The 14,707-nt window shown below is 40.5% G+C and overlaps 1 protein-coding gene across 4 annotated transcripts in view; it reads right to left on the reverse strand.

The window, feature by feature from the left end:
* TIMM9 (translocase of inner mitochondrial membrane 9) overlaps window positions 1-14,646 on the reverse strand; it is an 18,941-nt gene extending 4,295 nt beyond the window's left edge. The window contains exons 1-4 of one of the 4 annotated variants that reach the window (XM_055097642.1): window positions 14,506-14,644; window positions 14,168-14,356; window positions 11,040-11,127; window positions 3,200-3,317 (exon numbers count right to left, since the gene is read on the reverse strand). The gene's annotated coding sequence lies outside the window, so the exon portion shown is untranslated. Of the gene's footprint in view, window positions 1-3,199; window positions 3,318-11,039; window positions 11,128-14,167; window positions 14,357-14,505 lie in introns of all 4 variants that reach the window. The other 3 variants (XM_003831657.6, XM_055097643.1, XM_008957010.4) reach the window with 3 other exon arrangements.
* Between the last annotated feature and the right edge of the window lie 61 nt (window positions 14,647-14,707).

Raw genomic sequence — 14,707 nt, forward strand, 5'->3', positions numbered from 1 at the left:
AATAATAATAAAAAGAAAAATAAAGGAAATCAAGAGATTTTTGCTGTTTTCCTAAAATTACTTAACTATTCCACTAGTCACCAATTTGCTTATTTTAAATTTTTTACTATTATACTCAGTCGAATACATCAAAAATATCAAAGATTTTAACATTTCAACATACAATCACATAAAAAGTATTAATAAGACATTTTACGTTCCTTTTCTGGTAGTAAGCCTTTGATTTTGGTGAGCATTTTACACTTATACCACATCTCAATTTGAATGCTAAATTTTCATCAGAAATACTTGGCCTATATTTAGATTTAATAAAATCTATTGTTGAAAAAGTAGATTCATATATCTGAGCCACTCCAAATACACTTAAAATTAGTTGCTAATTTAACTCTGACCCTTACTACTAATGATCCTTTTACAATATAAATACAAAGGTTCTATTAATAGTTAACAAACACCAGTTAACAAACACCATTTGCTTAGAAATTGACAACCCTCATGAAGGATATTCAGAGTTTTAAAAGAAAGTTATAGGAATTATACATTCTACTACACATTCTGTAGTTCAAAAAGGGCAATCACAGAGACTAATCAGAGACTTCTAATTATAATCTAACGTGGCGGCAACAGGGAAGGGAAGACAAGTAAATAAAAAAGCCTTTCTGAATTCCTGAGATTTTCACATATCCTAAATGTAGGACTTAGGTTCAGTTAATCTAGATATAAGAATGTGTATAACATTATTTATTTACTATATCCTGGCTAGTTCTAAAAAGGTTGAGCATTTCATATAAAAGATTTGTATTTGTATAGGCCGGGCGTGGTGGCTCACGCCTGTAATCCCAGCACTTTGGGAGGCTGAGGCGGGCAGATTACGAGGTCAGGAGATCGAGACCATCCTGGCTAACACAGTGAAACCCCGTCTCTACTAAAAATACAAAAAATTAGCTGGGCGTGGTGGTGGGCGCCTGGAGTCCTAGCTACTTGGGAGGCTGAGGCAGAAGAATGGCGTGAACCCGGGAGGTGGAGCTTGCAGTGAGCCGAGATTGCACCACTGCACTCCGGCCTGGGTGACAGAGTGAGACTCTGTCTCGGAAAAAAAAAAAAAAAAAAAGATTTGTATAAAATAAAGCTGTTTAAAACAGAAATTAAACAGCATGTAAAAGGAAAACATGAATCATGTACACTGTAGACTAACATAAATGCTATACATTTTATTTAGTTAAGAGTTTTCTGATAACCAAAACAAAAATGATAAACTGGATGTGCAAATTTTTATTAGCTTATCAGTTATTAAAGTATCTCTGGAAAACATAAATTCTTTATGAAGCTTTGTTGAAACTAATTTTTATGAAGTTCGTTGAAACTAGTAGTAAATTCAAGTTTAGGACAAAGTGTATGCCACCATCACAAAAAAAAATTAACATTCTGCTTTTGATTAACACATACAATCAACAGTAATTCCATTCCACCAGTCTCAACCATACCTATACTTTCCTCCTTTTTGCATTTATTCTTCCCTCCTCCTTTTTTCTTATCCTATAAAATCACAATAACTAGGCTGGGCACGGTGGCTCACACTTGTAATCCCAGCACTTTGGGAGGCTGAGGCAGGTGGATCACCTGAGGTCAAGAGTTGGAGACAAGCCTGGACAGCATAGTGAAACCGCATCTCTACTAAAAATACAAAAATTAGCCGGGCATGGTGGCTTATGCCTGTAATCCCAGCTACTCAGGAGGCTGAGGCAGGAGAACTGCTTGAACCCTTGGGTGGAGGTTGCAGTGAGCCGAGATTGCAGCACTGTACTCCAGCCTGCACCGCATAGTGAGACTCCATCTCAAAAAAAAAAAAAAAAAAAAAAAGAAAGAAAGAAATTCACAATAACTACTGACATTTAAAAAAATGTCATTTCCTTCGTATGCACAGAAAAGCCTCCCCACTCCCCAGCGAGTGTCAGTGGAAACCACACAGGGAGCCTGGCTTCCACCCCAATTGGCAGTAATGAGGTACCCATCTCCATCTACTCTGGGGTGGTATCTAAGGAGGCCTACTTGACATTCAGGACTTGCATTACTGCCTCATGACAATTAGGCCATGTACCCTCCTGTAATGTCAGTGGAGGCCACATGGGGAGAGTAACAAAGCACTGTAGTCCTTCCCAGCCAGGGAGTTATCAGTGGAAGCCTGGTGAGGAGCCAGAATGCCTACTCCACCTAGCAGTAACAAGAAACTCCCTGCCCCTCCCTTCAAGTGTCAGAGTGAGGAACATGAATTTCTACTTCCACCTGGCAGTAATGAAGTGGTACCTCCCACCACTTCCCCTCATGGAGCATTGTCAAAAGGAGCCAGATAAAATGATTAAATAAAATCTAGAGCCTCATAACATGATATGCAACATGTCCAGGCTACAATATATTAAAAAATCACTCATCACACCAAGAACTAGGAAGATCTCAAACTGAATTAAAAAAAGACAACAGATGCTCAACATTGATTAATATGTGTTAGGATTATCTGACAAAGATTTTTAAACAGCACCTTGTAAATACTTCAGTGAGCAATTATGAACACACTTGAAACAAATGAAAAAACGGAAGGTCTCAGCAAAGAAATAGAAGATATCAAGACCCAAATGGAAAGTTTAAGAAGTGAAAAATACAATAACCAAAATAAACTCAATGAATACAATCAATAGGAGAATGGAGGGGACAGAGGAATCAGTGAATTGGAAGCCAGAAAATAGAATTCTTCAACCTGAATTACAGAGAAAAACAGAATGAAAAACATTAACAGAGTACAAAGGACTTGTAGAAGTATAAAAAAATGAATATTTTGTCTCATTAGAGTCCAAGAAGGAGAGGAAGAAAAGGGTAGGGTAGTAAAAGTACTGGAAGAAATAATGGCTGAAAACTCCCCAAGTTTGGCAAAAGACATAAACCTACAGATTCAAAAAGCTGAACAAACCCCAAACAGCATAAACCCGATGAAACCTACATCAACACATAATAGTCAAACATCTGAAAACTAAAGACAAGGCCGAGCGCAGTGCCTCACGTCTATAATCCTAGCACTTTGGGAGGCCAAAGCGGGTGGGTCGATTGAGGTCAGGAGTTCATGACCAGCCTGGTCAACATGGTGAAACCCCGTCCCTACCGAAAAAAAAAAAAAATACAAAAAGCAACTGGCCGTGGTGGCACACACCTGTAATCCCAGCTACTCAGGTGGCTGAGGCACGAGAATTGCTTGAACCCAGGAGGCAGAGGTTGCAGTGAGCCAAGATCATGTCAGTGCATTCCAGCCTGGGCGACAGAGTGAGACTCTGTAGCAAATAAATAAATAAATAACAATAAATAAAATAAAAAATAAAGACAAAAAGCCATTGAAAGCAGCAAGTGAAAAACTATATCTTGCCTGTAGGGGTAAAACCATTAGGATGAAAGCAGATTTTTCTTTAGAAACTATGGAGGCCACAAGGAAGTGGCACAAAATGTTTCCAGTGCTAAAAGAAAACAACTGTCAATGCAGAAACCTGTATCTAGTGAAAACAACCTTGAGGAATAAAGGAGACATCAAGACATTCTCAAATGTAGGAAAACTAAGAAAATGTGTTACCAGCATAGCTACCTAAAATAATCGCTCAAGTTTCTAAACAAAGAAAATGATAAAAGTAGTAGTCCTGGAACATCAAGGAGGAAAACACAGTAATAAGTACAATACACTTCTCTTGAGTTTCCTAAATTATGTTTGTCGGTTGAAGCAAAAATTATAAAACCATCTATTGTGGTTCTAAATGTATGTAGACAATTAAGGTTTCTATACTTCACTTGAACTGGTAATATGCTGACATCATTACATGGTGATAAACTAAATCAGTGCCATGAGGAAAAGTTTTAGTACTAAATGCATACATTAGAAAAGGAAAAAGGCCAGGTGTCGTGGCTCATGCCTGTAATCTCAGCACTTTGGGAGGCTGAGGTGGGAGAATTCCTTGGGCTCTGGAGTTCAAGACCAGCCTGGGTGATATGGTTTGGCTATGTCCCCACCCAAATCTCATCTTGAATTCCCAAGTGTTGTGGGAGGGACCTGGTGGGAGGTAATTGAATCATGGGGGCAAGTCTTTCCCATGCTATTCTCATGATAGCGAATAAGTCTCCCAAGATCTGACGGTTTTATCAAGAGGAGATCCCCTACACAAGTTCTCTCTCTTTGCCTTCTGCCATCCATGTAAGATGTGACTTGCTCCTCCTTGCCTTCAGCCATGATTGTGAGGCCTCCCCAGCCATGTGGAACTGTAAGTCCATTAAACCTCTTTCTTTTGTAAATTGCCCAGTCTAGGGTATGTCTTTACCAGCAGTGTGAAAATGGACTAATACACTGGGCAACATAGTGATACCTTCTCTCTCCAAAAAAAGAAAAGAAAGAGAGACAGAAAAGAAAAGAGAAAAGAAAGAAAAGTAGCTGGGCATGGTGGCATGTCCTATACCCCCAGCTACTTGGAGGTTGAGGCAGGATTGCCTGAGCCAAGGAGTTTAAGGCTGCAGTGAGCTATGATCATGCCATTGCATTCCAGCTCAGGTTAAACAGCAAGACCCTGTTAAAAAAAAAAGGAAGTGGAGGTAAGGAAGGAAGAAAGGGGAGGGAGAGAGGGAAAGGAGCGTGGGAGGGAGGGAAAGGAGCGTGGGAGGGAGGGAGGGACTTAGGGAAGGAGGGAAGGGAGGGAGGAAGGAAGGAAGGAAGGAAGGAAGGTAGGTCTTAAATCAGTAATCCAAGCTCCTCCTACCTCAAGCACCTAAAAAAGAAGAGCAAAATGAACCCAATGAAGGAAATAAAGAGCAGAAATCAATTTAAATGAAAAGAGAAAAAAAGAAAGAGCTAGTTCTTTGAAAAGAGTAATAAAACTGACAAACCTACTAGCAAGTGAGAAGACACAAATTATACATCAGGAATGAAACAGGGTGTACATTACTACAGGTTTTGCAGACATCAAAAGGATACAGGAATATTACAAACAACTCTACATACATAAACCTGACAACTTCTTTATGAAGTTAGTATTATCCTGATATTAAAACCAGGCAAAGACAGTACAAAAAAGAAAACCATAAAAATATCCCTCATGAAAGATATAAAAAAGTCTATTACTATTAATATTAGCAAATATAATTCAGCAATATATAAAAAGAATTATACAACTTGACCAAGTAGGGTTTATTCCAGGGATGCAAGACTGGTTTAATATTTGAAAATTAGTCCGTTTAAGTCCACATATTAATAGACTGAAGAAGAAAAACCAAATGATCATAAACATTGATGCAGAAAAAGTATCTGAAAAAATGCAATACCCATTCATAGCAAAATATCTCAGAAAAAAAGGAAGATCAATTTGATAAACAGCATGTACAAAAAAATCTACAGCCTACACTATACTTAATGGCGAAAGATAATACTTTCCCATAAGATTGTGAGCAAGGACAGATGTCCACTCTCACCACTGTTATCTAACATACTGCTGAAAGTTCTAACCAGTGCAGTGAAGCAAGAAAAGGAAACAGACATAAAGACTGTAAAAGAAAAAACAAAACTGTTCCTGTTTGCATGTAATATAATTATGAACATGCAAAATCGAAAGAATCTACAAATAAACTCCTAGAATTAATTAAGTTCAGCAGTGTCCAGTATACACAATAAGCATATTTAAAAAATCAATTGTATTTCTATATACCATCAATGAACACATGTATACTGAAAGTAAAAATACAATATCATTTACAATTACTCAAAGAAAAAAAAAGATTTAGGGGCAAATCTAACAAAACATGTACGGACTTGTATGTGGAAAACTACCAAATGCTGACAAAAGAAGGCAAAGACCTAAACACACAGAGAGACATACTGTGTGTTCAGAGATCAGAAGACTCAATATAGTAAGAATGCCAATTTTCTTAAGGCTGATATACAGGCTTATTGCAATTTCTATCAAGGTCCTAACAAGATTTCTTATAAATATACACAAATTTATATGGAAATTTATATAAAATTTATATAAAAAGCAAAGGGACCAGAATGGCTAAAACAAATTTGAAAAATGAAGAATAAAGTGAGAGGAATTGGTCTACCTGATTTCAAGACATAAAAAGCCTACAATAATCAATGCTGTGTGCCACTGGTGGAGGGACAGACAAATAGTCAGTGGAACATAACAAAGAATCTAATAACAGATTAACACCGAAAAACCCAACTGGCCAGGTGAGGTGGCTCACACCTGTAATCCCAGCACTTTGGGAGGCCAAGAAGGGAGAATTGCTTGAGCCCAGGAGTTCAAGAACAACCTGGGCAACACAGCGAGACCTTGTCTGTACAAATAATTAAGAAAATTAGCTGGGCATGGTGTCACATGCCTGTAGTCCCAGTTACCTGGGAGTCTGAGGCAGGAGAATCATTTGAGCCTGGGAGGTAGAGGCTGCAGTAAGCCATGGTTGCGCCACTGCGCTCCAGTCTGGAAAATAGAGTGAGACCCCGTCTCAAACACACACACACACACACACACACACACACACACACACACACACGTACACTCCTGCCCAACTGATTTTTGGGAAAAAAAGACGTGAGAACTAAGTTTCTCACCTAATACAAAAATTAACTCAAAATGGATTGGGGGGCCAGGCATGGTGGCTTATGCCTGGAATTCTAGCACTTTGGGAGGCCAAGGTTGGCAGATGGCTTGAGGCCAGGAATTTGAGACCAGCCTGGGTAACATGACAAACCCCGTCTTTACCAAAAATACACACACACACAAAATTTTAGCTGGGCATGGTGGCACATACCTGTAGTCCCAGCTACTCGAGAGGCTGAGGTAGGAGGATGGATTGAGCCCAGGAGGCGGAGGCTGCAGTGAGCCAAGATTGTGCCACTGCACTCCAGCCTGGGTGACAGACCCTCTCTCTAAAAAAAGGATCAGGAATTTAATGTAAAATATAAAACTACTAAAACTTTTATTTATTTTTAATAAACACAGGGTCTCACCATGTTGCCCAGGCTGTCTCAACTCCTGGGCTTAAGCAGCCCTCCCATCTCCACCTCCCACAGGGCTGGGATTACAGGCGTAAGCCACCATGATTGGCCAACTACTAAAACTTTTAGAAAAATATTAGAAAATCTGGCTTTAGGGCTAGGCAAAGAGTTCTTATATTTGACATCAAAAACACTATAAGAGGAAAAATTAATAAATTAGACTACATGAAAATTAAAAATGAAATTAAAAAATTAAAAACTTTTGCTTTATGAAAGAACATTGAGAGGATGAAAAGCTACAGACCAGGAGGAAATATTTGCAAACTACATAACTGACAAAGAACTAATAAGCAGAAGATATAAAGAACTCTCAAACCCCAGCAGTAAAAAGACAAACAATCCAATTAGAAAACAAGCAAGAGCCATAAGAAGGTATTTCAGCAAAAAGGAAATACATATGGCTAATAAGTACCTGAAAAGATGTTCAACATCATTAGCCATTAGGGAAATGCAAATTAAAACCAAAACAAGCTGCTGGGCGCGGTGGCTGACGCCTGTAATCCCAGCACTTTCGGAGGCTGAGGCGGGCAGATCACCTGAGGTCAGGAGTTCGAGACTAGCCTGGCCAACGTGGTGAAACCCCATCTCTACTAAAAATACAAAAGTTAGCCGGGCATGGTGGTGCATGCCTGTGGTCCCAGCTACTCGGGAGGCTGAGGCAAGAGAATTGCTTGAACCCAGGAGGTGGAGGTTGCAGTGAGCCGGGATCACGCCACTGCACTCCAACCTGGGTGACGAGAGCGAAAATCCATCTCAAAAAAAAAAAAAAACAAAAAAAACAAGCTATATACCTATCAGAATGGCTAACATAAAAACAAAACAAAACAAAAAACAAAAACAGTGGCAATACCAAATGCTAGTGAGGACATGGAAAAACTGAATCACTTACATATTCCTGTTGGGAATGTAAAGAGTTTGGCAGTTTCTAAAGAAGTTATACATTCATCTCCCATATAACCCTGCAATTGCATTCCTGGGCATCTGTCCTAGGGAAATGAAAACTTGTGTTCACAGGAAATCCTATATGTGAATGTTTGTAGAAACTCTATTCTTAATAATCAAAAACTGAAAACCCAAATGTTCTTCAGTGGGTGAATGGTTAAACAAATTGGTACATCTATAACCTGTAATACTATTCAGCAATAAAAAGGATGAGGTATTGATACTTGCAAAAGCCTGGAAAATTCTGCTGAGGAAAAAAGCCAATCCTAAAAAGTTAAATACTGTATAATTCCACTTATACAACATTCTTGAAATAACAGAATTGCAGAAATGAAGAACATATGGTTGCCAAGGGTTAAGGAATGGATGAGGGAAGGAGTAGGAAGAAAGTAGGTGTTGCTATAAGAAGGCAACACAAGACCTTTGTAATAGAAATATTCTGTATCTTGATTGTATCAATATTAGTATCCTGGATGTGAGTGACATTGTACTCCAGTTTTGTAAGATGTTACCATTGTGGAAAACTGGGTAAAGTACACAGGGGACCTTTGTATTAATTGTTGGAAGTGTATTTCAATCCACACTAACCTCAAAATAAAAAGTTTAATAATAAAGAAAAAAATGTTATTGTATAACTTTCTGGTACCTGCCAAAGAACAACATGCAGCGTGGTAGATACTATTAGCAAGCATTCCAAGCTAGAGTTCTTCTGGATTCCCACACAGAAAACAGTCTGAAAAGATCTAAGAACTGGTAAAACAACTTCTAAAGAAGTATTAAATGAAATCACTGTTTTGTGAGAACTTGAAAAAAAATACAAGGGTAATAAAATATGCATTAAGGAACTTTGTTTACCAATAGGCTCCTAGCTGAAAGTTCAAAAGGTCATCTACTAGACCTGAGCCTTTTGAATTGTTGAATTAGGACAGTACACTCACTGCACCTCAGGAGGACACCCAGCAAACTGGACTTTCTACAGTTCACATCAAAAAATAACACAGAGCTGATTTCCTTATTATAATGCCAAAATCTGTTGTTCTTTTTTTTTTTTTTAATTCCATCCTTGTATTTCTTTGGGTTAAAATTCTTATTTATTGACTTATCAACCAGAGGTCAGAGAGACAGAAAGTATGAAATCTTTTTTTTTTTTTTGAGACGGAGTTTTCGCTCTTGTTGCCCAGGCTGGAGTGCAATGGCACAATCTCAGCTCACTGCAATCTCTGCCTCCCAGGTTCAAGCGATTCTCCTGCCTAAGCCTCCCGAGCAGTTGGGATTACAGGCATGCACCACCACGCCCAGCTAATTTTCTATTTTTAGTAGAGACGGGGGTTTCTCCACGTTGGTGAGGCTGGTCTTAAACTCCCGACCTCAGGTGATCCTCCTGCCTCGGCCTCCCAAAGTGCTGGGATTACAGGCATGAGCCACTGTGCCCAGTCGGAAGTATGAAATCTTTAAATGTTCTCTAAGTTTCATACTGGTACCCTGTGCTGCCTCTACACACATCTTGTCCGTATTATATATCTCATGGTGATAAATGATGGTTGTTACTAAAAAATCTGAAAAGACATATATGAGGAATGCCCCAAGTGCTGTTGGTATGAATCTTCTTTATTCATTAATGTATTAATATACATTACTTAAACAGTGTATGTTTCCTCTTTTCAATGAAATAAAGTTTGTCATACTATAAAAGTAATATATTTATTGAGAATTTGAAAAACAAAAGATAAATAGTTCTACCATTCACAGACCACTATGTTAACACTATGATTTATTTTCTTTAGAATCACTCAATTGTGTATTTTATTTATTTATTTACTTATTTTTGAGATTTATTTATTTATTTATTTTTGAGACAGAGTCTCACTCTGAGACCCAGGCTGGAGTACAGTGGCGCAATTTCAGCTCACTACATCTTCCGCCTCCTGGGTTCAAGTGATTTTGTGCCTCAGCCTCCTGAGTAGCTGGGATTACAGGCATGCACTACCACACCTGGCTAATTTTTGTTTAGTATAGATGGGGTTTCACCATGTTGGCCAGGTTGGTCTTGAACTCCCGACCTCAGGTAATCCACCCACCTCAGCCTCCCAAAGTGCTGGGATTACAGGCGTGAGCTACTGCGCCCAGACCAATTTGGTATTTTTTTTTTCCAGACCTAACAGTTGAACTCAAGAGCTAACAATCAGAAGTTTTCTTAAGTCTGCTTAAATCTCTAAAGCTATCCTCGGTAGTCACCAGTATCTATCAAGATTATGGTATAGGCCAGGCACATTGGCTCACACCTGTAATCCCAGCACATTGGGAGGCCAAGGTGGGCGGATCATTTGAGGTCAGGAGTTTGAGACCAGCCTGGCCAACATGGTGAAACCCCGTCTCTACTGAAAATACAAAAATTAGCCGGGCATGGTGGCACATGCCTATAATCGCAGCTACTTGGGAGGCTGAGGCAGAACTGCTTGAACCTGGGAGGCAGAGGCTGCAGTGAGCTGAGATTGCGCCACTGCATTCCAGCCTGGGTGACAGAGCGAGACTTTGTCTCAAAAAAAAAAAAAAAAAATATTATGGTATACATAATTGTAGGCAACTGGTTCAGAGAAAATACTGGAGATGACTGAGTAAATCAATGATTTTCAGAGTTACTTGCTAATTTGAGGTCTTCTAAATCTTTCACTATTCACTTCGCAGTTATTTAATAGTAAGCTTAGACTAACAAATTCCACCAGCCACATAAACCATCTGATGGTGAGAACAGGTAGCAGTAATGTGGTTGTTCTTTTATTTGATCCTAGTTTCCATATATTACAGCAAATTTATGTTACTGTGGCAAAGACCCATCAGGGGTTACCTTCTGATTATATCCCTGAAACCTGGAGAGGGAGAGAAGAAATAAGCAAATTCAAGAATCACTGGCTTAGATCTTGGGAATGATTACAATGATGCTGTTATTCTTGTGGCAAACAAAATATATCCTAGAACCAGGGAACTTAAGAATAAAGGGAAATCTTATCAGTCATCACGCTCTAACCTTTTCTGATGCATGAGTTTCCTTTCTGTTCTGGAAAAGTAGTTGTCCAACCCTTGCTTGAATGTCTCCAATAAGGCCTGATTCTTACCTGAAAAATGAGGTAATATGATTACTAAGTCCCCTTCAAGTTCTAATAGTCTTTTCAATGAAATGTAAACTTCTATTGGCTAATCATTTATTTTTTTAAAGTTTCTTCCTTTTTAGTAAGTGAAATTAGTTTCCTCTATTCTGAGGTTACAATTCTTTGGCATATGTGTTACTATTAAAAAAAATACTTAATGTCATGCTATCCTTATTTATCCAGGTATAAGTATACATTACACTTCCCTTATGATTTTCCTACTAATTCTGGGAGGGATGGTTCAGAAATCTTAAGAAACTTACATGAGGTCACTTATACAGATAGTAACTGGACAGCTGGAGCCTAACTAAGGTCTTTGGACTTCAAAATCCAGTATTTTCCCCATTGCACCTATAAAATGACCTATTTAAGACCTATAAAATGTCTATTAAGCTATTATGACACATATCATCTATCTAAAAATATTTTCCAAATAGCCAAATATATGTTATAAGCTAAGTGACTGACCAGGTGCAGTGGCTCAATCCCAGCATTTTGGGAGGCTGAGGTGGGTGGATAGCTTGAGCCCAAAAGTTCTACATCAGCCTGGGCAACATGGCAAAACCCCCTCTCTACAAAAAATACAAAAATGAGCCGGCATGGTGGTGTGCGCCTGTAGTCCCAGCTACTCAGGAGGCTGAGGCAGGAGGATCACTTGAGCCCAGGAGCTTGAGGCTGCAGTGAGCCATCATCACGCCACTGCTCTCTTGCCTGGGTGACAGAAAGAGACCCTGTCTCAAAGAAAAAACGTATAAGCTAAGTCATAAAACCTAGCATCACAAACATGGGTGCCAACATTAGGTGTTTCTTGGTGGGATGCAGTAAGACAGCATCACCTATGTGGTATTCTGGCCAAAGTTTGATATGGCTCTAATCATGAGGGAATAATTAGGAAAATCTACAACATGGAACAATTTGTAAGACAACCTGGCTGGTCTTTTCAAAAGTGTCAGTCATAAAGAAAAGGGGTTGAGAGGGCTGATTTAGAGTGAGAAAATAAGGCCAGGCATGATGGTTCACGCCCATAATCCCAGCAGCTTGGGAGGCTGAGGTGGGCAGATCACGTGCGGTCAGGAGTTCCAGACCAGCCTGGCCAACATGGTGAAACCCCATCTTTACTAAAAACACAAAAATTATCTGGGCAGAGTGGCGGGTGCCTGTAATCCCAGCTATTTGGGAGGCTGAGGCAGAAGAATCACTTGAACCCGGGAGGCAGAAGTTGCAGTGAGCTGAGACCGTGCCACTGTACTCCAGCCTTTGTGACAGAGTAAAGATCCATCTCAAAAAATAAAAAAGAAAGAAAGAAAGAAAAAAGAAAATAAGCCTGGGCAATAAGGCGAGACCTAGTTTCTACAAAAAAGTAAAAAATTAGCCAGCGTGGTGGCAAGTGCTTGTAGTCCTAGCTACTCAGGAGGCTGAGACAGGAGGATTGCCTGAGCTCAGGAGTTGAAGGCTGCAGGGAGCTATGATCATGACAGAGCAAGGCCCTGTCTCTGGAAAAAAAAAAAAAAAAAAAAAGAGAAAGGAACTAAAGAGTAATGACAAAGAGCTGTAAGATCCAAATTAAGTTGTCATTTTAATAATTCAGAGTGCCTACACTCAGATCTTAGGTCACTGTTTCTTTCACATAAGTTTCACCTAGAAGGTAAGAGTTAAACTATCTCCAAGGTCTCTGGCAACTCTGACATTGTAGTTCTTTCAGTACACTCATAATATACAATAAATTGTGAACAAACAAGTACCACCTATGAGCCCAATTACGAAGAGAAAATGTAACTAAAATAAAAAATAATGGCCACGTGCGGTGGCTCACGCCTGTAATACTAGCACTTTGGGAGGCCGAGGCGGGTGAATCAAGTCAGGAGTTCGAGACCAACCTGGCCAACATGGTGAAACCCCGTCTCTAATAAAAATACAAAAAAAAATTAGCTGGGCGTGGTGGCGGGCGCCTGTAATCCAGCTACTCAGGAGGCCTGAGGCAGAAGAATCGCTTGAACCTGGGAGGCGGAGGTTGCAGTGAGCCAAGATTGCGCCACTGCACTCCAGCCTGTGCCACAGAGTGAGACTTTGTCTCAAAAAACAACACAAAACTCATTAGAGAAACTCAGCAAGTTACAAAAAAATAATAATTAAAAGGGTCTTTAACGCTGAGCCCTTAAAGTCTTTTTTTTTTTTTTAAGACAGAGTCTTGATCTGTCACTCAGTCTGGAGCACAATAGCGCGATCTCAGCTCACTGCAACCTCCACCTGCCGGGTTCAAGCAATTCTCTTGCCTCAGCCTGCTGAGTAGCTGGGACTACAGGCGCGCGCCACCATGCCCAGTTAATTTTTTGTATTTTCAGTAGAGGCGGGGTTTCACCTTGCTGGCCAGGCTGGTCTCGAACTCCTGAACTCGTGATCCGCCCGCCTTGGCCTCCCAAAGTGCTGGGATCACAGGCGTGAGCCACCGCGCTCAGACTTTAAAGTCCATTTTAAGTCTAGACTTCTATGAAGGTAGACTGCCGAGATGTAAAAGAAATAAAATTAGTTATTTAGCTTTTAGATCGGATTACATTTTCTGCTTTGATTATTCTAAAGCCTCCAGTAAGGCGTAAAGGGAAAGCTCTAAGTAGCGCATCCTGGGAAATGAGCAGATCAGGGAAGGGGTGTTAGACCTGGTATTATGTCTAAAGACGATTTTCATTTAAAGGAGGATCTTCCCCCGGGCAGCTCAAGGTCACATCGTAAATACCTTATAGTCTAATTCAGTGTCCCAAAACAGGACCCCGACTCCCCAGATCCGGGTTGGGGGTGGCTCAGGGCCTAAAGTTCCTACCCTCGCCCAGGTGACACCATCTCCAGGAAGGTCTGCACCCGACCCGGCGAAGCGCTGTCCCGCTTCGCACCCCCCACTGCCCCAGGTACGTGCGGCGGCCTCCTCGGGAGACCCCGCCACTTTCCTGGAGCGTAGCCTGCCACCCCCCGTCCGGGAACCCCGGATTCTCACGGCAGAGAACAGACACCATACTTAAGCACAGGCTCTCGCATCCGACATCAGTACAAGGCTGGGGGTTGTTGGGGGACGGCTGAGCCTCGGGAGGGAGGGTCAGGGTCAGGACAGGAGCCGCGGCCGCCAGATGGGAAAGAACACGTGGGAGCAGTAATGTCAAGTGACACTTAAACCCTTAGACGCCGATTCGTTATAACGCGAGGAAATCTAGAAGAAAAAGCAGGTACCATCAGCGAATTCTAAAATCTCCTAAGGATTAACTTCGGTTATTTTCTGCTTAGACAACGCTTTCTATTCCCGATTTCCTCTCCAATAATGACCCGAATCTGTCAAAAGTTCTTGGAAGCCTAATTTACCTAATCCCACGTCCCTAACGGTCTTCGGAAGCGAAGCAGTGTAAACAGTCCCTGGTAAACACAAGTAGTATTACAAGTCGGGAGCTCTTCAAGTCTTGGATGAGACTGTAGAGCGGTCTTGTGCGGCAGTGTGCTACCTTAAAATAAATTAAATAAATAAATAAACCCCCGTTATGTCCGGAGTTTGTTTCCACCCGGAGAG

This window comes from Pan paniscus, chromosome 15 (genome assembly GCF_029289425.2).
Source record: "Pan paniscus chromosome 15, NHGRI_mPanPan1-v2.0_pri, whole genome shotgun sequence".
Taxonomy (NCBI): domain Eukaryota; kingdom Metazoa; phylum Chordata; class Mammalia; order Primates; family Hominidae; genus Pan; species Pan paniscus.